Here is a 25,893-nt window from a genome sequence, read left to right on the forward strand (position 1 = left end):
AAACAGAGGTGCTAATAATGAGGATTTGTTTGGTCCCAAACTACAAAGCATTCTACCAGGCAAGCACAAATATCTCATCCTCTTGTGCTGAGACAAAGAGGCTCCTCTTAATCCTACTATTGGTTCTTGGCAGTTATAATATATATTTTTCTATCAATAAATGAGGAAACTACTAAATTACAAGTAAAATGTCTGATCAGTCTTCTGGAATTCAAAAAGATGCTCCTGACACAGGACTTCTTAGTAAATTAATAATATGCAATCTTAATTTGTTTTCTGGTATAATTCAAATATATGTGATGATTTGATTTAAAGTCAGTTTAGGGGCGCCTAGGTGGCTCAGTCGTTAAGCGTCTGCCTTCGGCTCAGAGCGTGATCCCGGTGTTCTAGGATCGAGCCCCACATCAGGCTCCTCCACTGGGAGCCTGCTTCTTCCTCTCCCACTCCCCCTGCTTGTGTTCCCTCTCTGGCTGGCTGTCTCTCTCTCTGTCAAATAAATAAATAAAATCTTTTAAAAAAAATAAAGTCAGTTTAAAAAAAAAAAAAGGTAGTAGGTTGGCAATTATCTAGATGAATTTCACAGGGTAGTAATGTGCCAAATCAATGTTGACTAAGAATCACCAGGCGTATGTTTGGTGAACTATATTAGATAGGAAAACCATGCTCAAAGTCATCCTCTTACAAGTATAACATTTTGGTTCAGTGTGAGTTCTTCTACTTAGAATAAATACTTGTTAACAGTTTGTTATTTCTTTCCTAAGCACGCAGGATGGATTCTGAAAAGCACTCCTCTTTCTGGGGGTCTCCTGTGCTCTGCTCTCACCACAGTGCTATGTCAGTGGCTGTGCAAAAGGAGAAGGATAATTCAGACCAGGTATTAAAGACTTAATGCTTAAATTATGCGATTATCTAACAGTGTTTTTGTAAATAGATTTGATTTCTTATTAAGCACATAAATCACAATTATTAGGCTAGTGCTAGAGGAGATATTGTAGCTTTGGCGTTTAGGGACTTGGATTCAGATTTTAAACCTGTGTTTGTTGATGAAGAGTTATGTTGTATTGGGTAAGTCACTAACCTCTTCAACACTTCATGACTCATTCATAAAGTGGAAATAATTATATCTAATACATATGGTTGTTGCTAGGAGTAAATAAGATAATACCATTAAGTAATTTATACTACAGTATCTCAGTGCATAAAAAGTGTCAAAATCCTCTCATAAAGCTCCTCAAGGCCAGAGATTTTATCATACTCCTTTAGCAGCTTCCCTGTATATCATATAGATTATGGACAAGTAGGCTAGCTTCTTTGTATGAATGCAAAAATAATTGGGAAGATAAAGATTTAGACACTTCAGGCTCTGTTCATTTTCAAATCCTAAGTTTTATTTTAAATCCTTTTAGATTTTATTTATTTGAGGCCTCACAGCTGTTATCTTAGGTAGTACTGCTAAAACTTTTAAGAACATCATTAAATTAAATTTAGAAACAGTTACAAATAGCACTTTGCCAGAACTCCTTCATGACTTTCCTCTTTCCTTCCCTCCCTTCTTTTCTTCCTCCCTCCCTTCTTCCTTCCTTCCTTCCTTCCTTCCTTCCTTCCTTCCTTCCTTCCTTCCTTCCCTCCTACCTTCCTCCCTCCCTCCCTTCTCCTCATAAAAATGTGTATATACATATGGAGAATGTTTCTTTTTTTTTTTTAATCTTTTTCTGGTATAAAGTATTTTCAAGTAAGCAGAAAAAATATATGATTTTCATCTATAACTTCTAAGTGAGAAATTGCAGGATATGGCACACTTAAATCATACTTGAAATTTTCACACACAAAAATATAAAGCCATATATTATTACTAATAAGTCACAAATTAAAATAAAATCTGATCTGGTGAACAGTAATTCTATGTGTCAAATGTGATATTTAAAAGCTAAAGAGACTAATGAAAGAGTTGATCTCCATATGCTTGTTTTCTCTTGTATCACAATACTGAAGCAGCTTTTAAAACATATCTTGTCTAATATTCATATTCTATATTGTGATTACCTAGTCAAATTACCTGTGCTTTAGTAAGCATAAAGGTCCAGTCAACACTGAAAGAAACCATGGTGTGAACTCTAAATCTTGGGAAAATTATGTTTACGTCAAAAAATTTTTAGATTATTTTTAATATGTGCTTCCTAGTGTGATGAAAATTACATGATTAAAAATGAAAACTTCTGTCTATGGATAATTTTCAAAAAATTTAGGAAATTTAAAAACAGGTGGTAAGCTAATATAAGTAAGACTATAATCGGTTACAAAGTTTCATCTCTTTGCTAGGAAGCAGAATTATAACAGAAGAAAATGAAGATTATTTTAGTTCAAACTGATCAATCTGGTTCCCCTGCCATAGGTTGTATTTGGGATGTTCTATATTCTAGGTCTCTGCTGATTGTGCAGTTTTTAGAAACCCCATTACTGATGTGTTCAACCAAGAGTTAAAGCTTAGATGGGCCCTTATCAACTAAACCATGACTTTGCAATAGCCAACTAATCTTAAAACTTATAACAATTCTTGGGTATTAGTGCAATGCCTCTGGATTTGTGATTCCCAACTTTTGATTAAAGATTGTGTTAGAGAACTGGGAAATTCTTCTGGTATGACCTGGCTAACGACTGTCCCAACCCCAGTAGAAAATTAGATGTATGACCCATGCTTCCTTTACCGGCAATGACAATATAGTAAATATCAGCTAAGTTCCCTCATCATCATGGCAGCCAGTCCTCTTATTCAAACTCTCTCTGCCAGTATTCTCTCAGGTTCTTGGAAAAAACAGCCAGTTCTTGCTTCAGGACTTTGCACATGATGTTAAGAGAGAAGAAACCAGCAAGAGTGACATTTCAGATCAAGGCCTATTGAAGATAGTTTCACCCTGATCTCACAGGATGCAAGGACTTTATATTCCCACTATTACCAACAACTGGCTAAGGGCCTTGGGTGACAGGGGATGTCAACTCTCAAGCACTCTGGCTCTCCATATCTACAGAAAAAGTGTCTGCAACAGCCCTAGTAGAGTCTGCCAAATAAGACTTGCAGGTGCAGGAGGCTGAAATTAAAGGCACACTGAAGCTGGAGGAGGGCCACTCAGAAATGAGAAATGAGAAGAGTCTGGGCAGTGCACCAAAAGGTCTTATGGCATTCATCACATAAATAGTGTTTCATCTCTAATAATGATCTATTTCTCCTTTGTGTTTTAATTCTTCTAATCCATACTTACAATTCTGGGGCTAATTGCTAAAAGGAAAAGTGTTACACATCAATGAATTGTCCAAGTAGTATTGGCAATTGGCCTGAGTTTTAAGTATGGAGTAGAAGATAAGGGATTAAAATACAAAGGAGGAATCAAAACATCATCAATTTCAACAGCAACAGCAAAGGATGATATAAATAACAGTGGAAATAAAGTTCCTTAAAAATCAAGGGTATAAGAAAACAGAACTGATGGGGTCAGTGGAAGACTGGCATATCAAACTGATTCCCAACTTAGCAGACCTTTTCCTCTGCTAGAGGGAAAACTCCTTAATCATTTTCATAGTCCTGCTAGCAAGAGAGAGATGCTGATTGGATGCCTGCCCCAGCTGCTTAAGAATAAGCAATCACTTTATTCATAAACTTTAAAAAAAAGAAGTCTCTATAACCAAGAAGAGAAGCAACACTTTATTATATATTCCAAGTAAGAACTTAGAATGTGAAAGAGAATTGATAAAATACACTGAAAAAAGGTAAAGCCCTGGCTTAAGTAAATGGATGGATGGTTTGTTTTGCCATTTTCCATTCATTCTGCCTTCTTTTGGTGACAGCACAGTAATTTCTTGTTAAAGAGTTACTACTCTCCCATTGTAAGCGATATGCTGGAACTGTCAGGCAAAGTGATGCACTTTTCTTAGCCAAAGAATGAATATACAATGGACAGTAGGTCAATCCAACATTCTCTCCATCTCCTGCTGGTCTGTGAGTCAAGCAGAGGAACACAAGAATGGAAAATAACTGAAGTTGATACATTTTAGTGTCAATATTCAGGTAAGATGGAAGCTTGGTAGCAGGGTGATTGGAATAGCCATTGTTTCTGTCTCAACTATGGTGCCCCAGCCATTTCTTTGATTCTGTGATAAATGCAGATTTACAGTAAACTTAATTGGTATGACTAGCAGAGAGAATTGGTGGTTAATTAGCCCACCTCCTCTCTGCTAAGGTATAAACTTCAATATAAACGCTTTTTAAAATTTGATGCAGTTTAACTCTAACTGGCTGGGATTGTAGTTTTACTCCCAGAATATGTGTCACTGGAAGTATGCTTTGTGAAGGCACAACTCTGTACCCAGAGCCTTAAAGACACCTGTTACTTCTCAGGTGCTTAATAAGCATCACATTTTACTACAGCAAATTGTGAGGAGAAATAAAAATAATACGAGTTATACTGAATAAGTCATTTAATGTTTTGAATCTTTTGTTTTCTCTCAGCAATGACATAAAAAGACTGGGTTTTTAAGCTGTAAAATCCTATGCTTCTTTAAATTTTCTCCTCTCCCCCCATGTAACCAATAATTATTGCTTACTATGTACTGGTTTCTAATCTTAATTATTTGTACATATTATTTCATCTAATCTTTATGATAACCCTATGAGAAAGACATTAGGATCAGTTGAGAATTCATTTGGCCACAAGCAGAAGAAAACTACTTACACTGACTTAGATCCATTAATTTATTCACTTCGCACACACAAAATCTAAGCTCAGGTAGCTGATGTCTTGTTGATGTCAAAATTAGAACTTCTGAAAGAAATTCTCCTGGCTTTTCCTCACATGTTCACAAGATTGCACACCCAGCTCCTTGCACTACGTCCCTGTTTGAGGCAAGTAAAACAGAGAAAGGTGGGAATGTCCAGAACTCAGATCTCTTTTCTTTCCCCATCATGAAAGAATACACTTTCTTCACAACCCACAGTTAACTTCTACTTACATCATCTTAGCTAGAACTGTTATGTGGCAATCCTTAGTTTTAGGGGAACTAGATCAAGTTTTTAGCTGGAAATATTTCCAGACCTCAAACTGGAGTTCTGTTGGTAATGATAAAGGGAAGAGTAAATGTTTGGAAGATGAATGATATCATCAGCTACAGTACTTTTCGCCCTTCTTATTTATTTTTATTTCTTTATTTTTATTGAAGCATAACTGACATATAATACTATATTAGTTTCAGGTATATTACACCGTGACTCAATATTTGTATATATTGCAAAATGATTGCCACAGTAAGTTTAGTTCACATCTGTCACAACACATAGTTACAATTTTTTTTTTTCTGATGAGTACTTTTAGGATCTACTCATTTATCAACTTCCAAATATGCAATACTGTGTTATAAACTATAGTCACCATGTTATGAATTACTTATTTATTTTATAACTGGACGTTTGTACCTTTCAATGCCCTTCATCCATATTTTTTGCAGTACCTTTTTAATTTCTACTTTATGGTTGAGGAATGAGGGCAACAAAAGGAGAATAACAATCTCTCACAGATGGTAAATGGGGAAAAGACGAATTGGAAGCTAAGCAGTCTGATAGAGAATCCGAAATCTAAACAATGGTAGGATCAATGCAATACAGAACCACAAAGAGGCATCCAGAACTCTGTAGAATGTCTACCTGCAGTAATAATTAAGTGTGCAGAAACGAACTGGATCAACGGGGCCAGATATTTTAAAGATGACTTGTATATCTGTGTTAATTTATTGCAAAAGCTATTTTTGTCATGTCATTGTATATACAGGGTCTTAAGTTTCCATTCAGGAAATCTGAATTAAATCTTTCAGGTTCCTATATTTCAAGATCATATGCCACATTCTTTTATATAAATATATAATAAACTTTTGAAGAGAATGTGGGGTGATATAAATAGGTTCATTTGGAGAGGCCAAAACCTAGACTTAAAGCATGACCCAACCTTATGTAAACTTCTGCTAGTTAATAAATTTCAACGAGACTCAGTTTATTTATAGATAAAAGCAAATGATACTAGATAAACCATTTTTTCAGAACAGATTAAATGCACATATGAGTACTTCTTAGAAATTTTCATTACCAAAAATACATATAAATTATACCAAATGTTTTAAAAATTAAAAGTAAAATCAAAAAAATACAATAAAGACCAATGTGATTCTTACACATTCTATCACATTTTCCTATTTGAATAGTTATTAGAGTAATACACGTCCTCATAACTAATCAAATTGTACAGAAAAACACAGTATAAAAAAGCCACAATCTATAGCCCCACTCCTTTTCAAACCTAGTTCCACTTTTTAAGGAAAACTCCCAGCCTTTAGATAATATAAATCCGCAACTATTTCTTGACCTATCAATTATAGAAAATATCTATTGACTCCCCAATGTGAATAATAAAGATTAAACTAAAACTACTTATGGCACACTCTTTATTTTCTCCTTCAATACTGCACAATAATTTTTCTATTGATTATATTTTCAATCTTAAATAATACATTTAAACCTCAATCTTGTTCCATTAACATTCAGCAGTATTTTTTGACATTTTAAGATTAGAATTTTAGTTCCCTTACTCTCTCTTCCACCTTTCTCTGTCCACTCTTTCCCAGGTTAATGTACTACCTTCTGTAAGTTATGCTTTAATTTTAACATTGTTGACATTTTTGGTATTAATATTTTATATTGCACCTTCAACCAAGTTTATCACACATTGTCCTTAGGTTGATGTTAAAAAGCAGTTTCACATTTTATGATTATATAAATATGTTTTGGTTATCCAAAAAGTACCATGGAAAGATTGTTTCAAATCTTTAATTATAAACTGGGTTATTTTAAGTTTTCTTCTGCTCTTTGAGTTACTTATATTTGCTCTTAGAATAGATTTTATATCTAAGTTTCTTTATTCTTCTTTCTGATTCTGCTAGCTCTCCTCAGAAGCATGGTTTAAATTTAAGAAATTGTGATGTGGGTAATGTGTTCTTCCTTTTCCTTTTGATTTTGCCCACTGATTTGGAACTTTGACCAGAATGTCTACTAGGGCAGAATAAGGTCTGACCTGTTAGCCGGCTGGCCATTGAGCTTCCTCCATCAAATGCCAAAATAACCATGATCTTGTTACTAACACTAACAGCCACATTTGGAGTCTTAACTTTCCTCAAACTACTGCTTGGCAGGAAAACCCCACTTGGGGTTTTATCTCAGGTAACTATCAGATGCCTACGGTCTAAGACTAGGCATAGGAATACCATTTGGTTTAGTTCTGCACGATGACCATTCGGGTTCCCATTTGCCCTTGACTGTGCTTACTGTCTCTGACTCCATAGCCTCTGGGGACCCACAGAACAGGTTGGCTCCAAAATCCTCAGCCTTCCATATTATGGGATGTGTAGCTTTCTTCATATTCACCCATAACCCACTGCCATGTGATTTTTAGCTCTTATTCGGTTATTAATCACCTCCACTTATCTTTCTTGTTAGTATATTTTATATTAATTTGAAACATAGGAAATAGCAAATGTTGAACCACTTTTGACTAAAAAAATAGCAGTTTTAAATGGTTCAATCAGTGTACTACATTCTGTAAGCTCTGCTTTTCCTTCAATATTTTTATTTCAGTCAATTCTTAAAGAGGACAAGAGGCATAATTATACTAAAGCTATCCATCTTGAATTGGAAGCTTATACTATTTTTAATGGGAATATTAACAGGGATGTAAATTGAGCTCTGCTAGATTATGGACCAGAAAGAGCCAGTTCTTTCTAGCCTAGGAAGGCTGAAATGGTTTATAATGAGGAAGAGAACTTTTTTTTACTCAGTATTTTTCCACCTAAGATCCCGAACATTTTGCAGATCTTACTTAAAATGATAATGGGCAATTTTGGCCTGGTAACCCTTCCTCACTGAAAACGAAACAAAAAAAGGTCCTTTATTAAAACACAACAAACAAAACCTTTGTATACCTCAAATACATGATTTTTTCCACAAAAATTTAAGATTAGATTAAGCCAAAGGTACAAAACATAGACTCTCTTCCTTGACAAAGAAGTGTTAACTTAGCTGATGGCTCTCTTGAAAAGAAATGAATAGGAAAACGCACCAGGATGCAACCACGTGGTTAGAGGCCAGAAACACCAAGCAGACGTTGTTTCACTTCTCTTTCCCACACACTGGACAGGCTGCAAATGCAGTGAGGCCAGCACTGACAGGACAGAATGTCAGATTTAGGACTCCCACACGAGGCTGCCCTGCCATCATCTCCAGATTGCTGCACAAGATTTGCAGCTCTGCTCTGCTTTCTGCTGCCAATAAGAGAGACATCAGGGAGGCCGCTTTGAAGAAGCCAGGATGTGTTTGCATGTTTACAACTTTAGATACTGTGGGAGCCTCTCCGGGGGCATAGCAACTAAGGCCCTCATACTCCTTAGTATTCTCAGTACTTGTGCCCTGGGAGTCTGAGAAGGTGTCTGAACGAATGTAACCTGGCCCACATGTCAGGAGAAGGTTGAGATACTGTGTATGCATTAACACTTCACTCGTGGACCAATTTATGATTTTGTATAGAGCTGATGTTTTCATTTACCTTTCAAATAAATTCTGCAAAGATCAACTAACTTCTCTGTTCTACTTGGAATTGCTTAAAATCTCAGATTAACCTTTATTCTGCCACAATAAAGGCACTGTCTTAAACTGATTAACTTCCTAAAGTAGGAATAGATATCATAGTCTAATTTTTAAAAGGTGGGGTGGGGGGGGAATGTTGATCTAACTAAGACTGTAACTGTGTTGTAGATTGAATAACCTTTGTAATAAACTATTTTTAAATTGTTAACCTTTATAATAGAAATGTGTTGCTTTTGCTGATCTATATCAATTTTCCTGTGTTCTGGTAACAACTCCCAACTGATGGGCTGGTTATTTAGTGCAATTGTCCATCACGGTATCCTGCAAGTAGGTAGACACATAATTCACATTTGCCCTATCCCACTCTCCAGAGAATCTCAACCATGAGCATGGTGATGAAAAACTGAAGATAGTTTTAGCTGATTCATTCCAGGAGTAAGTAATACCCTGAAAAATTTGATCAAAATTTCCTGCTCTCCAGACCCCTGGACCTGTCTCTGTTTTGTCCATCAGCAGCCTTTGTCTTCAAATATTTCTTCAATTTTCTGAGCTACCCTTTTTATGTCGATAAACTTATTTATTTATCCTGCTTAAGAAAACCAGAATCAGTTCCTGAGAAACTTATAGGAAAAAATGTAATGATCTATTTAGATTGAGGAAATGCAAAAATATTCAGAAACCATGGTGGAAGATCTGGTATACAAGTCTTATAATTAATGGAAGATTTTCTTGGCCAGTCGTGACACCGTTTAAATGAACCATGTGGTTCATCACTGCTAATTCAGGATAAATTCTGCCCTGAGAAAGAGCCCATTCTTAGTGAATTGTGGCTCACCCAACTCAAATAAAACAGATTCAAATAAACCTGTGACATGATTTTCATGTCACATATGTGGTTAGGTAGACACAAGGTCAAGAGAAAAAGTCAGAACAAGAAAAAACAAGACTCCAGAATAATGTTACCTAATTTTTTCTTCCCTAACTCCCTGCATAAAAACATTATGGTGATAATGACAATAAAATATGACATCATTATGCAGAAGCTGCAGCTGAGGAAGCAACAAAAATTTAAAAGAAGGGCAGAGCTGAAGTAAGTGCATATGTGTTAAAGAAATGGGGAAGGAAAAGAACGTGTGCTTCTCCGGGGACCGAGAGTGCATCGGATTTAAAATAGATCTTTAAAAAGAAAGCAAGACCTGTCCATCAGCTTTGGTTTCAGCAGAGGGATCCTCTCTGGAGAATATTTTCTCTTGTAGGAGAATGGTTAGGATGCCAGGCACTATACAGACAAAGGGAATAGTGTACAGATTCATCACTTGTTTGAGGTAGGAGACTAAGATGGGTCAAACACCATGAAACATATGATTGCATTATGAAAACAACCTAAGGATCTGACATTAATGAAGTAGGGAAAAAGTTGTATTTAGTGAATTTTTAAAAATTAAAATCTATTACCAAAATTTCATTGAGCTCCCTAAATCATTTTTCTTCAATGACATACATAATATGCACATGAATATTACATATATATAATACATACACATTAATATAATGTATACCATGTATCTTAATACACATAAAATGTATACCACTTACAACTGTGTGAACTTGACTAACTACTGTAACTGTTCTGATTCTTTGTCTGCAAAATAATGTAAGTATAATAACTACCATATCTGGTTATCATGAGAATTAAGTAGGTAACATATGGAAAGTACTTCGAAAAATAAACATGTTATTCTATGAATGATAAATCTCATTTTACTTTGATAGAAAACATCTCTGATCCCCTTATTATCCCTGCAGTATTGTGTGATTAATTAGTGACAGGAAAATAATTATCTCATTGAAATTTTTCTGAGTTTAAAACATGAAACTTTGTATTATACAGCTTTTGATATACTAATAGGCTGGCCTGATATATGCTATCAATCATTCAAATAAATAATTTAGGTAAATATTTTATGTCCAATTCTGTGCTCTGTAAAACAGATGCGAAGATGAAAACAAGTGCATCTGCTACAGATTCTTATGATTATGCCCCAGTAGTTGAGAAGAAAGCTCAAATAATAGAATTTAGATGAAAACTCTCTGTACGCTGTATGAATACAATTCATGTGTGTGACTTGGTGTGTATGACATGTTGACAATGAACAAATCAAGCTATCTATCCCAGGAAAAGCTTTGGTTCTGTAGGATAAACTTACTGCCTCTTTCTTTGTACCATTGTTCAATTTTTTATGTTAAGAATTGGGATTAAAGGGGCGCCTGGGTGGCACAGCGGTTAAGCGTCTGCTCAGGGCGTGATCCTGGCGTTATGGGATCGAGCCCCACATCAGGCTCCTCCGCTATGAGCCTGCTTCTTCCTCTCCCACTCCCCCTGCTTGTGTTCCCTCTCTCTCTGGCTGTCTCTCTCTCTGTCAAATAAATAAATAAATAAAAATCTTTAAAAAAAAAAAGAATTGGGATTAAAAATAAAGCTTAACTATGTAAGTCAAATGATGAATCACGGCATTAGGTTCCCAAAATATCATAAGTAAATTGTATGGAAGTTAAAGTGAAGTGGGTCCATGGGTATAACATTTCTATAAAACAAAAGCATTTCTAGAGTCTTTCAAAAATATATTCATTGAGCTTGTTAACTTCCCTCCCCCTTTACCTGGTAGAGGATATTTCATTTTTCCTCTGTTGTCAGTGACTTTCCTTTAGATTTGCTTTCCACCCCTAGAAAGTTGATTACTACAGCAGAGGGGGATCTAACAATAATCTGAACCCCAAGGGTTAAATAGATGAAGAGCTTACTGTTTTGATAAACAGAAGGTTTTGAGTTTCCCAGATAGGCTATTTATACATTGTTAACCAATCAAATTATAGAAACCATATAATCATGTCCTCAGTATTTTAATGGGTATTTATTAGGTCTTGTTGTTGCTGGATACCACCTTCCTCATTTTTTGTCACCCCAACAAGAAGTGTATTCTCTCTTTCTGTGTTGGAGGATCACCAAAAATTTTTAAGACTTGGTAAAAAGCTGAGTTCACTGAGCTAAAAATACGATACGCCAGTTCACTGCCAGTTCCCTGAGCCACATTCTCCAGGCTTCCCAATAATTTTGAGAAGCACCTGTATCTATTTAATAAATTCCTTTTCTACCGAAATCAGTATTGATTGGTTGGTCACAAATAAAAAAATGACTGATATTGAAAGAAACAAAAATTTTCCAAGTCCCCACTATGAGCTAGATCTTTTGAAATTCTCTGGAGGCATACTAATCACAACTAATAATACTTGATTTGCTATTTCTAAAAATTGCTCATTTCCACAGTACGTATACTGAAATGACATGAACTTACTCTACATCATCACAAAATGATTACACATGATTAAAAAAAAAATCCCTTATCATCAGGCATAACAAAAGCTTTTCTTTCTTTCCATGGCTGAGGATATACCAAGCTTTGCCCAAGTTGTACTAATGAGGAAGGGAATTTTCTTCCCCCCACACAATAAAGCCAAAAGCAGGTCCCCTTGTTAATATTGTTATAAGTTTTTTCAGTCTTTACAGCAAATTTCCATTTATGGTTCTTCTTTAAAAGATGGCTGGGAAATTTTTGCAAGAGTTCATCATTTTTCCAACCTTTCTGTGCCATTCAGTTATTCTGAAAAGTTAAATACCCATCCACTGGATTAGATGTGGAACAATTCTGTGCTGCTTATGTTTTACATTTATTACTCATTTCCAGAGCTTGACCTCAGCTGATAAGCTGATAAACATTTTTCACTTTCAGTTGAAAGTAAAGGAGCTGAAAGAAAGCTAGTTTCATTTGGGGGATGTTATAGTCACAGCTCCTTAATGTTCCAATGCCTTTCTTCACACCTAGAAATGTGTGAAGCTACCTTGAAAGTGTGCTACATGGTTTCAGTTACTTGTTAGTATTCTTAACCATGAGTCTTTCTGTCAATAAGAAAATGAATTTTGCTTGGAAATCACTGATAAAAGGGAAGTCTCCTCCTAATCACCTCTTAGGTTAAAGCAAGTCAGAGCTATGATTACAGAAAGCTGGTGATTTCTTCTTATGATTTTTTCTTTCTTTTTCTTTTTTCTTTTTTTGGTATTATTCAGCTCCTTTGAAAAGGATTTCGGAATTAAGGCTTAGGTAACCTTTTCAAATTCAGAATATAACTTCAAATAGGGAGAAACCAAATCAAGTACCTGGAAGGGAGAGAAACAGTTTGTTCCTCAAGGTCAGGCCACTAAGTCCCAACACCTCACACTCATGTTTTTCTTAACCAATTATTTTCAAATGATGGAGGAGCACTCAGAGTAGACTGAGAGGCAGTCTTGGAGAGTGTCAATATTTTTGCAACTGTGGTACACGATGGAGAAAAACCAATGGCTGTCCTAGAAAATTCTAAATTATATTTGTGACGTTTAAAAATTGTATTATTCAATTTGTGGTACTATTTAACATCTGCACTTAAACTCGGTTCATTTTGCAGTGAATCTATGATTTCAGAAGGAAAAGAAAAGCCTCTCAAGCAAGACAAGAGTGAAGAGAGGAAATGTTTACAGTAAGCAGTTTGAGGGGTAAAGATCTTCTTTGCAATATACAAAAATCATGCTTAAAAAGGCTATAAATCTCCAAATCACCCACAACCTACTGTAGTATGAAGCCAGTCCAGAGTTTGACAAAGGTATCAAGCTGGAGGTCAATTTTTATCTAATGTCAACTTGACGGGATGAGGAACATATGGAATTTAGAGTTAACGTAATTCTTGGGGTGCCTGGGGTTGGTTAAGCGGCTGACTCTTGGTTTTGGCTCAGGTCATAATTGCAGTCATGTGATCAAGACCCCCGTTGGGTTCTGCATTCAGTATGGAGTCAGCATCAGACTCTCTCTCCCTCCCTCCAATAAATAAATAAATAAATAAAATCTTTAAAAAGAATAAAGAATTAACATGATTATGACCATAAGACCACAGAGATGGACAGTGAAAAACTAACAGAAAATTTCTCTACAGTGAAAAATATCATTTTGCTGATCAGTTCTAGAGTTGGGGCAGTTCATCCTTTGAGCTATAAGAAAATAAATTTTTCATTCTCCTAATTAAAGGATGATCATCACCAAAAATAAATTAATACTTGAGTCCAAAATAAATGGACTTAAATCATTTCAAAACATAACCGCATAATATAGAATGTAAGTTAAAGAGATCTTAGAAAGTATAATGAGATATCACTATATCTCCACTACAATAATAGGATATCAATTTAAAAATTAAAAAGACGTGGGATGCCTGGGTGGCTCAGTCTGTTAAGCATCTGCCTTCAGCTCAGGTCATGATTTCAGAGTCCTGGGATTGAGTCCTGCATCCAGCTCCTTACTCGGCAGGAGCCTGCTTCTCCCTCTGCCTGCTGCTCCCCCTGCTTATGCTCGGGCAATCTCTCTCTCTCTATCTGACAAATAAACAAAATTAAAAAAAAAACATTAAAATTAAAATTAAAAAGACTGACATCATCAAGTTTTAGCAAGACTCTAGAGAAAATGTCAGCCTCATACTGGAAATAGAGTAAAATAATCTTATGATTTTAGAATGTTTGCCATCTTTTTACCCTATTATCCAGCAATTCTATACCTCAATATATAATGAAAAGAAATACATATGTGTGTGTATCAAAAGACATGCACCAAAAAAAAAAAAAAAAAAATTCATGGTAGTATGATTTGTAATAGCCCCAAACTGACAAAATCCAAAGATTCATCAGTAGTTGAATGAATTTTAAAAAGGACAGTAATTTATATAATAGAATATAGCAGTGCAAATGAAAACAAACTCACAAATTACATATTCATGTTTTCATTTATAAAATGTTCAAATTGAATTAAAAAATTGGCTGACTTAAAACGGATTTATTAACTAACAGTTTTGGAAGCTAGAAGTCCAAAATCAAAGTGTCTTACGGACCACTCTCCCTCTAACAGTCCTAGAGTAGAATCCTTTGCCTTTTCTAGCTTCTGATATATGCCGGGATTGCAATATATATTTTCTTTAATTTCATGTATTTGAGAGAGAGAGAATGAGCGGGGGGAGGGGTAGAGAGAGAAGGAGAAGCAGATTCCCTGCTGAGCGGGGAGCCTGACAAGGCAGGGCTAGATCCCAGGACCCTGGGATTATGACCTGAGCTGAAGTTGGAGGCTTAACGGACTGAAACACCCAGGCGCCCCTCAAATTATCTTTTTGGAGGGAAGCAATTAAACTCAGAACACACTGGAAATTCTTGGTGTAAAAGTGAATTGAAAAATAGCTGGGATTGGATACAAAGCTTCAGGCATTCCTATATAATATATATGTAATATATACCTACAGCTTTTATGATGCCATATTGGTCAATAAAAACTCAGGAGCCAGCCAGTGTTCAAAATAGTTTCTCTAAATACTTTCCTACTGTTAACACTAGTGTATAGTCTTTAAGGTGATATATATTCCCGGTTCAAGTAACAAACGGTACAGAGTAAAGCCATATTTTTTTCTGTCACAGGACTGATCAGTGATTCTACTACATTAAGAGTCAAGAATCAAGCCATAGAAATGTTAATCTAATGTAGGGATAACACACATGTGGGTTCTGTAGACCATTATAGTCTATCCAAGCTCACCACAGACCTTGAAAAGGGAGAGCAGAACACACTCTAACACAGACCAGACTGGACCTCACACTCTATCTCAATACCATGTTACAGGCAGCCATTCCCAATTACCTAGAGTTGGTATGTGAGATGAAACCTATGATCAGTGCATATTAAACATGGCAGGACCAGCCCTAAGCTACATGATCAGGTCAAGCAAGTCTGACCCTGCGGCATCTTTCACTCCTTTCATTTTGGCCCCTTTTTCCTCCCTTCATATTCTCAGAATTATCTGGATATCTCTGACTGTACATAACTCAATGGTTTGTAGTCTCAAAATAGATGGCTTACCTTGGTAATTAGCCACATTAATTCTGAACATGCCTACACTTTCAGTTGCTAACTTTTGCCACTTCTGGATTCAATTTTTCTGGTTAAATAATAATGTGTTTATTAACCATAATGCTAATGGAGTAAATTATAACTGCAATTATGGAAAATTACCTTGACCCCAAGGCATTTCTTGATTTTAGTAATAAGGATGGTACACTGTAATGGTTATGGGCTTTGACTCTTGATTCAATTGGTCTGAGTTCAAATGCTGACTTGCCACTCATTCACTTTGGGCCAATAACCTTTCTGGTTTGTGCCTTTGTTTCCACCTTTGTATAATATGGATAAATAAAAGTGCCTACCTCAACAACAGAGTTGTTGAAATGAATGAATGAGTTAAAACAGAAATGCCTTAAAACACTTTTTGGCATACGGAAAGCATTTCACACCAGTTAGTTATTTTAATTGTATAATTATGCAAATAAGAGTTCTAGGTATGATGATTAAAATTTAAAGGCTAAAGCAACAAGAATTTTTATTTGGTTTTCATCTACATGTTGGGCACTGTATTAGATTCTTGAGATAAAGAGTTGTGTTTTGAAGGAAATTTTATTGAAAGAGAGAGACAAATAGAAATTAAAATGGACTGTGGTAGTGGTATAATGACTTTATTTAGCGCTTGTTATAAGAACATGCTGACATGATGCAACTTTTTTTTGTTTTGTTTTGTTTTGTTTTGGAAACTATTTACTGTTACTAGGTGTGATATTTTCTTTGCTTCTATATAGGAGAGAAACTGTCCAGTTAAACCAATGAAGAGCTTTTTACAAATGTCTGATTAACCTGTCTTCCTGTCTCCTCCCTATCCCATTCTTTCTCACTCTATGATTTTCTAGCCCAGATTAGTACATATTCCTGGACTAATATACTTTGCAGATGACCAAAATTCTTTAATATTTGACATTCAGTTTCTAAGAAACTTCCCTGTAATTCAAAGTTAGGTTTGTTCATGAGAATTTATGAGGTTGCTTTGCAATAATTAATTCATTTATACTTTGAGAAAAAAATGTGTGTATGCATACAAATGTAAGTATATATATAATTTTAATTTTGGCTTACAAAAAAGGACATCTTATCAGACACTGCAGGTAATTTATTACACACATGACATATTTTCTCTCATGCTTTAGCTCTGTAATTCTACTTTTCATAGTTCCTAAACAAAAAACATATGGTCAATCTTCAAAGATTTTTTTAACCTGAAACTGTTTTCTAGTCTGTAAAGCAAATAAGAAGAAAAACATCATGAAGGTGCTTCTGTATTTCAACTTGACTTTTTAACATAATAATGAAATATATACATCTTAAAATATCACTTGATAGTCACCAAATAAAACAGGGCCAGGTAGAATACCATGTCTTGGGCTCTAAAACTATGCTATTTCAGATACACCTCACCATTCACAAATAAATATCAGAGCATCCAGTTGTTTGCACATTTTGAAATAGAAATATCTTTAAAGTTTCCAGTCCACACTTAATTGCTTTAGGCATTAGCCAGAATTCTATGGTGATAAAAAAGTATAAAATACTGAGGCTATATGCTAATATTCAGAAATATTTTCAAAATACTCCACTAGACCTAACACTATGTAAAAAATTTTATTCCAATTTCTTTTTTTTTTATTAAAGATTTTATTTATTCATTCGACAGAGAGGGAGAGACAGCCAGCGAGAGAGGGAACACAAGTAGGGGGAGTGGGAGAGGAAGAAGTAGGCTCCCAGTGGAGGAGCCCAACATGGGGCTCGATCCCGGAACGCCAGGATCACGCTTAAGGACTGAGCCTCCCAGGCGCCCCTGATTCTAATTTCTTAACAAAAGGTATATCTCTGTAGTTAATATAAAAAGAACTAAATTTGCCGTTTGTTTCCTTATTAATGGGATGTCTTGAATGAAACCCTTCCCAGCATATTGAAGGAGGACATGCTGGAGCCATGAATCTCTAAGTCACTTTAGTTTCATCCTATTGACAAAATTATTTATGCAAGTAGAGAATGAGTTCAGTACATATCTTCCAAATTCACTATTATCTCTTTAGCATTTCCCCATGCTTTTATAAATTCTTCAGCTATCTATAAACTTAGTTCTCTCTAAACTTCTTTATGCACGGTTCCAACAACAGATGTTGCCCTTTGAAATCTGCTTTGAAATCACTTCCGAGATGTAACCAAAAGTAAGCAAGTTGGGGAAGAAGGACTGACCTTAGTTTGCTTTTTATTTTGCAATAGCATCAGCCTATTATAAAAGCACATTTTCTTACCCCTGTTTTGTTTGAGACACTGACCTCTCTGTAGCAATTAAAGCAAGAGTGTGTGGTTTCTGTTGTGGAGAGTTTTAAATTTACTCTTTATGTGTGTTCGCTGAGTACTTTCAGGCCTGGCCTGTGCTATTTTCAATTTTATTTCAAGTTAATGTAAGAATGTCTTGAGTCAATGTTCGGAAATATGAATATGTTGTCGTTATAAACAACAAAGGATGGTATTCAATAACCATTAGAAAGGAAGAATAACATTGAGCCCAAATACAGTTTCTGAATAAAGGTTGTGAATTTTTTAATCCTTTGGAATGAAAGTAAGAATTTATTAAAAAGTTTTTTATACTGAAAATATTTGAGTTCATCTTGGATTCACCTAAGCTTAGATCAGTTTTATACTGCTATCATCATTGAAGCCATGGTTTAAAATCAACCGAAAATCGCAAAGAGTGTCAAATAATGTTTAAACTTAAATGTTATTTTTCATCACTAGTTAGCAATCTTTAGACTAAATATTTATTTCAGAAATTATAACCTTATCATGAATCAATAGTTTAGCAGGGCTACTTTGGTCAAAGATTTTAAATATCCCAAGATTTTTTGCCAAATACAATAGTAATTCAGTGCAACACAAATTTTAAGAAATAACAACAGCACAAATTGTAGGGCTACTTATATAACATATTATTCTGTACCAATATTCTTAATACATATATTTTACACAAGGTGACTTTTTAATTTTCTATTTGGATCACTCTTCAAACTATGTAAAAGGGAAAATAATAGATTTTTGCTTGTTTGGGATTTTGTTTTGTTTTCATGATTTCCATAAATAACTTTCCTTTATACGAACTTTAAATACCATCAGAAAATGAAATACACATTGAAGAAATCCAGACAGCAATCTTTTAAAAGGTCTGACACTATACAAGTTTTACAGAAATTTGAGAATGTTTGGTCGACAATAGAAAAGAAGGGATGAGTTATCTTCAAAACTAAAACCTGCAAGAAGAGATTAGATTCATTCCAGGTGCCAAAAGAGTTGCAGAACTGGGAATGAATGGATCTAAGAATCTTGTGATGATTAAAGCACGCTGGAAATGTTCTATGCTACCTCAGTAGGTAATGAGCGCTTGTCACTCTAGGTATTCAAGTAGATATTGCTTGGCAGTCATCACTGAAGCCATGGTTTAAAGTCAACCAAAAATCACCAAGAGTATCAAATAATGTTAAAATTTAAATGTTATTTTCAAGGAGTCTTCTACCTCTGATGTCCTAAGTTTCTATAAGCTGAGTATACAATATATGGTGTAATTTTTAAATTTTCTCCAGTTTTATTGGGTTATAATTGATATATAGCATTATATTAGGTGTATAAGGCACACAACATAATGATCTGATATATGTATATTTTACCACAGTAAGTTTAGTTAAGATCCATCACCTCATGTAGTTACAATTTCTTTCTTAGATGAGAACTTTTAAGATCTACCATTAAGTATAAGCTGTACTTATTTCATTGATGTCTGTTTCTCTTAATACTTTGAGGGAAGGAACCATATCTGTTTCATTCAACAGTATACACCCAAATCTAAGATGTTCCTGGCATGTTGTGCATATATACATAATTTTTTTTGCTATTTTTAATATTTCCCCCAGATTCAATGAGATATTCACATATACTGCATGTAAATTTAAAGTGTACAATGTGATGAAGAGATACATGTATATATTGCAAAATGAATACCACAATAAGGTTAGTTCACAACTCCAACCTGTCATACAATTATAATTGTGTATGTGCGGATAGTAACAACATTTAAGATCCGTCTATACTTTTAAAAAGTTCCAAGTATGTAATACAGTATTATCAATTATAACCACCACACTGTGCACTAGATCCCCAGATCTTACTTGTCTTATACCAGAAAGTTTGTATCTTAACCAATTTCCCTCTATTTCTCTCACCACCTAGCTCCTGGTAACTATCATTCTACTCTGTTTCTATAAGTTTGGCTTTTTTAGATTCCACATGTGTGAGAACATAAAGAATTTGTCTTTCACTCTCTGACTTATTTTATTTAGCATAATGCTAAATATGTTGAAGCCCATCCATGTTCTACCCCACCCATCAAAAACAAACAAACAAAAACAAAGAAACAAAAAACAAAACCACAAAACCCAACCAATTTAAGAAAACGGCCAAACTTCATTAAATTGGTTAATCCTAAATGCTTTTTTAAACATCCCATTTTGGTATCAAGAAGAGTAAAGCAACATTTACTTCTTTCTTCCCTCCTCCACCTCTGTGGAAGAGGAAAAGAGAAAAATTAGGTCCACAGAGAGCAAATAAAAAACTGATTCTCACAATGCCCACAAGCAATCCAAGACCCACTGTCTAGCAATTTTAAGCAAGTGAATCATTTAGAAGCTTTTCTTATCTTCTGCTTCTCTTTTTGGGTGTAGACACAGCCTTAGGAAACATAAGTTGCTCAACATGACATCCAACTGAGAAGTCTGCCTTCCATGAAGTGAGCACCAATAAAAAAGTGGTCCATATTCATATGCTTTTATTATTGGGATATCTAAGAATTAAAATAAGACTTTCATACTGATACCATACTGCCACATATAAAAAGCACTTAATATATCCTTTAGGTTTTACTTCCAATCTCTATGAAGAGCTAATGTGTGAAAATTACATCATATGGTGTAGAAAGCTACAAGGAGAATTTTGGCATTATTTATTTTCCTGTCTTTGTGTGTGTGTGTGTGTGTGTGTGTGTGTGTTTAAAGGATCTAATCTAGAAAATAGTGAAGCAAAATACCCAGCAAAGCCACCAGAAGACAATAATTCATTGCATAGAATGAATGATGAATAGAGTTATTTTATCTCCTGATTTTTTAAAAAATGTTCTGTTCCCTATTGGTGATTCTTCGAAATTTCCAACCTCTTCAGATCCTCTCAGATTTTCTCATCAGGTAGAAAAGAATAAAGAGAGGAAACAGAAAGGATTAAGGTAAAAAAAAAAAAAAAAAAAGAACCAACATAGTCTAATATTTGTTTGTGTGTATTCACTATATTCACTATACTTAATAACAATAATGAGTTTTCCATGTGTTTCAAGGAATTCTCTACATTCTAAGATTAATGACTATCTAGGTAGGAACTGGTATATTTGTTAACCAATAATGTGCTTTATTGTGTTATGGGTTTAAACATGGTGTTTAATTTTTTTTTAATGACAACATTGTTTCAAGAATTACAATTAAAAAGCCCTTCAAAACACGACAAAGAATTCATTAGTCTAGTAGAGTATATTTTTGTATAATTGATGATAACTGTGTAATGATGTGGTAAGCTGGCAATTAGGCATAATTTGCTTATGCAAGTGAGTTTAAAAAAATGGGGATCAATATTCAATTTACACCTATGTGAAAAGCAATTAGTTTAATTGATGGGGGGAAAAACCCTCAACAATGGCTAATTATTCCAAAATGACCCGAAACACTCATGCAAATTATTAGAATTAATTATACATGAATGATTAGATTATATAAATCATTTTTAAAACCTTGAAGTTTCTATAGTCATTCATAAAATGTAGTAGAAAAGGTGATTTCATAGTATAATGGATTCAGTTTAGAGAATCATCATCAGGTTTTCCTTACACTGTGCTGGCACGATGCCACCTCAAAATAGACAATAATGGATATAAACAAAACAGGTGTCACTACTTCTCACTCAGGTATAATAGTTCAACAAAGAAACATTTACCCAGTAAAATACTGTTTTGTATAATTATTATTTCTCTCTCAAGTCCTACTGAGTGTCTACAGGAATTCCTGAGATACCTGTAACATTTTACATTCTTTTCAAAGGTAAAACTCAAATACCTTGATTTACTTATCATCAGCCTTGGTTTTGTTTATGGAATAGATGAAGATTTACTCTAATTCTGCATTCTGTTCTTCACATGACCATGCCATTCTCATCATTACTTCTATGGAAGAAGCCGTGCTTCATGAATTTCAGAAAACATCTGTCCATCCGAAATTACTTTTAATTTAGGCCTGGTTCTCATTATCAGTATATCAATCTATCATTGGAATACATATAGATTCACTGCCTGCCTTCATTGAACTCCAAGTGGCACGACTGATTTTAAATCAATTTGGGGCAACATCACAAACAAAAGTAACTACTTGGGTGTGATTTCATTCTTCAGCGTCAAGTTATAAAACTGAAGTCCTGTTGATAGAAGAAGTTTGTCTCAGATAAAGGTGTTTCTAGCTTATAAAGGTAATATTTTTTCAGGAAGGAAAAAAAAAACCACACACACGTTTGGAAGATGGGTGATGTTCTAATTTAGGCTGCCTATTTTAGTAGACACTCCACTTTTTAGAATATATAGACTTATTTCAATACCTTTCTCTACAAAAAGTAAATAAACACCTCACACAATGATTAGGTTTCTTTTAAGTTTGCCTTAACAACGCCACTTGAGTTTCAGTCTAAGATACACTTGGATGTTTTTACTATTTTTAATTTTTATCTATTACTCTATCCCCAAATCAGCAATGGCCTCGATAAAACCTTGTTTTTTAACTTTCAATTCTAGTCTTCATCTTTGCCTTCAACGTCATAGCTTTATCCTTATATAAGTTGGAACTGTGGTGCTGCATGGTGGCATAATACACTGTTATTAGCATGCTATAAGGACTCTGCACACATTCTCACAAATTATAGAAAGGCATTAAGCATGAATCTCAGAATGCCCAGGTGCATTTTATAATGGCTCTGATAACACTCTGAGCTATATTACATTTTTGTTCTGAACAGGAGCCCCTCAGAGAGGAGGTAAAAAGTTATCTGCTGTCAAAAAGCCTTGATGTGTTTCCAGTCATGGAAGTTTTGCACTTGAGAACTGAACACGGTTTTGTATAGAATATTCTGGCCTTCTCTAGAGAATGAACAAGTATGAACACAAATAACAAAAACTGTTGGGCTCTGAGCTCTGCCACTGGCTCCTGATCATTGTAGGCCTTTTCATAGCTGGTTATTGAACCCATAAAACTTTCAGTTATCAACCTTGTGATCCACCAGAGACATGCAATCTGGACCTTGGAGGGTGACCAGGGGCTAAATTTTCTTACCTAAGCATTGCAATAAAAATTTCAAATTGGTGATCACCTTTCTGAATTTGAAGTATAAATCAGTAGGTTTGAAATAAGTCCTTTTATGTTTTTTATAGTAGGTTTATGTTTTTATGTACTTTTATTTTGATTTTTCTATATTGTCTTTACCACAACTATATGACATGAGTACAGCAATGTATGCATATGCTGTTGAGTCATAAATGGAAAAATAAAATGAGACCCAGGATGAAAAATGACTTTCTTGGGTTACACAGAACACTGACCCTAGAACTAAGATTAATCTACAATACTTTTTTTCTGGGTGTGAATGTTCATTGTTAGATTTAGCTGCACATCTAAAAAGTTGGTATGATTGTTCAGCTCAGCAAGCAGAGGTCCACAACTAATGTTCCTGCATCAATCCCAGGTCCCCAATATATAGCTTACACACAATATATTGAACCTCACCAAACATTGGGACAACTGACTTCAGAATTTAAAGTCTTAGAATTTATGAAACAGGAGAGATTTTAGAGAATATCTAAGTAGTGGTTCTCAACCTTAGTTGTACATCAAAATCCCCTGGAAGGTATAAATACTCATACCTGGGTTCCACCTGCAGCTAGTTTGATAATTAATCGATAATTAATCTGGAGCAGACTGGGCTGAGATTTTTTAAATTTCTCCACAATATTCATCTGTATAGCCAAGGTTGAAACCAATGATCTAGAGGTAATACTGAGGACTATAAATGTATATACCTACAGGAGCCTGAAGGTTACATCCATGGGAAGCTGGGCAGCTATAAGAAAAAATAACATAATCTCTCTTAGACTGTTGCTTAGTTTTTCCATTCTTGATTGAGCAACAGGTAAGAGATATTTTTTCATTATAAATAAGAAAAAAAAGTGCAAGCTCAATGTCAAATGGCAACTGACACTTATACTTTGTGTGGGAGGTCACAAGGAGTATCGGAGATTGTGTTTAATTACACAATGCATGAGCATGTAAAGGGACAAATGCTCTTAAGCTGCAGCTGAATTTGGGCCTAGAGTTTCCAGATCCACTGATTTTGTGAAGAGTACAAAATTTATTTCTTTTAATTTAAAATTGCTTGATGTTTTAAAAGTTAGCTTGATTAATTAAAATTAAAACAGGAGAGCTTTATGGTTAAAGTGTGGAAGGAAAACAAAGGAAATGAGCATCTGCTCCAGTCTGTTCTTTTTTTTTAAACCACAGGGTTGGGGGTGGAAGTCTAGGTTCCGTGTGTGGTCTCCACAGACTCTGCAGTGGGAGAAGGGAGCTCATTACTTCCTGACATGGATGAGATATTCAGTTTCCTACTTTGCCTTCTCTGATACCACCTGGTGGGAGGTTAGAACACCTCATTACTACCTAGTAAGTGTGCTCTAGGCTCCCCATTTGGCTTTTGCTGGTGGAAGTGGGACTACAGTCTTTTCAGGGGCGTTTGGCTAGAGTAAAGCAGTATTATCCAAAAGTTTTCTTTCTTGTTAGACTCTCCTTTTCCACTCCTTTAGCTCGAGAAAGCAGGCTTTTGTTGAGCCATTTTTGTTTTCACCCATTGACCTTCCTGGATGGCTCGCTTCCTTTCCTCTAAGTCTGGGCTGTGAGATTCAAAAAGAAAATCCAAGGAATTTGCCATCATGTTCTCCCTCAGTCCCAAGATCTTCAGCCAATATGCTTTCTTCCCTCCACCTTCAGAGTCTTATATTCATTTTGTATAAAATGTTTAGGGTTTTTGGCTTTACTTAGCAGGAAGATATGTGGGAAAGTATGTCGATTCCATTTTTCTGGAAATGAAAGTCTGTTATAATATGATTTTTAAAAGATCCTAGAATATCATTTAGCAACTCTTGTAATGTCTAGGGGCTCTGTTAATAAAAATACCTTTCTTCATAAACAAGTTGGATTTTTTTTTATTAAAAAATATATTATCATCTCCTACTGGTGGACAGCACCTGGGGCTTATGAAAATGTAGTCCTTTATAGTGCTTTGCGTTCAGTTCTATAGTATGAATCTAGAAGCCTCACCTCATACTATAGTCCCTGAGAAATTTAGTATACACCAGCTTCTGTTCACAAAGCTCATGGACAGCATTAGCCTGGCTACACTGAGTTGGATTACATGAAAAGCTCTGCACTTCTATGACATTCTCACCCATTTCCCTTCCATTGACAACTAAAATTTCACACAGAGCAAAGAATCTGGATGAGAACCAATCAGAGCAAGTAAAATATAAATTAGGGTCTAGTCATTGGATTCAAATCCTAGAAAAGCTGGCAAATGTAACATGTCATTGATATTTTTAAAGCTATAAAAATTGTACACAATAGAACAATTTCATAAAACTTTTATAATCGTTATTGTAAAATGCATTTTCAAATCAATAGGATAGTCTAGATACAAAACTCTTTTTGAACTTCAAAATCAGCATATTGTACCTTAATTCTGGTCATTGTACCACTTTAATAGGGTAGGCTTCTGATTATGCCACTGCCTAAAATTGTGCACCGTGTACCCAAAACATGACCTGACTCAAAACAAGGGATCAATAAATGCCTGTTGATTGAATGCTGAATGAGTTAAACATGTACTATTACCCCACCTCCGAGGTTCTTATTCTGGTACTTAGGAACTGTCCCCAAAATGTCCCCAACATTCTAGAAGAGTACTACTCAGATTCTCACAACTATAGTAGTTACTAAATGCTTTTGAATGCCTAATATGCGTGCACATGTACTACTTAACTTACAGAATCCCCATCTTAATTTCCTGTCTCAGTTT

At 35.0% G+C, this 25,893-nt stretch overlaps 1 pseudogene; it reads left to right on the forward strand.

Moving 5' to 3' along the window:
• Positions 1–769: 769 nt before the first annotated feature.
• Positions 770–25,893, forward strand: part of LOC103674298 — a 31,379-nt pseudogene continuing 6,255 nt past the window's right edge.

Source organism: Ursus maritimus, unplaced genomic scaffold, assembly GCF_017311325.1.
Source record: "Ursus maritimus isolate PB19 unplaced genomic scaffold, ASM1731132v1 scaffold_14, whole genome shotgun sequence".
Taxonomy (NCBI): domain Eukaryota; kingdom Metazoa; phylum Chordata; class Mammalia; order Carnivora; family Ursidae; genus Ursus; species Ursus maritimus.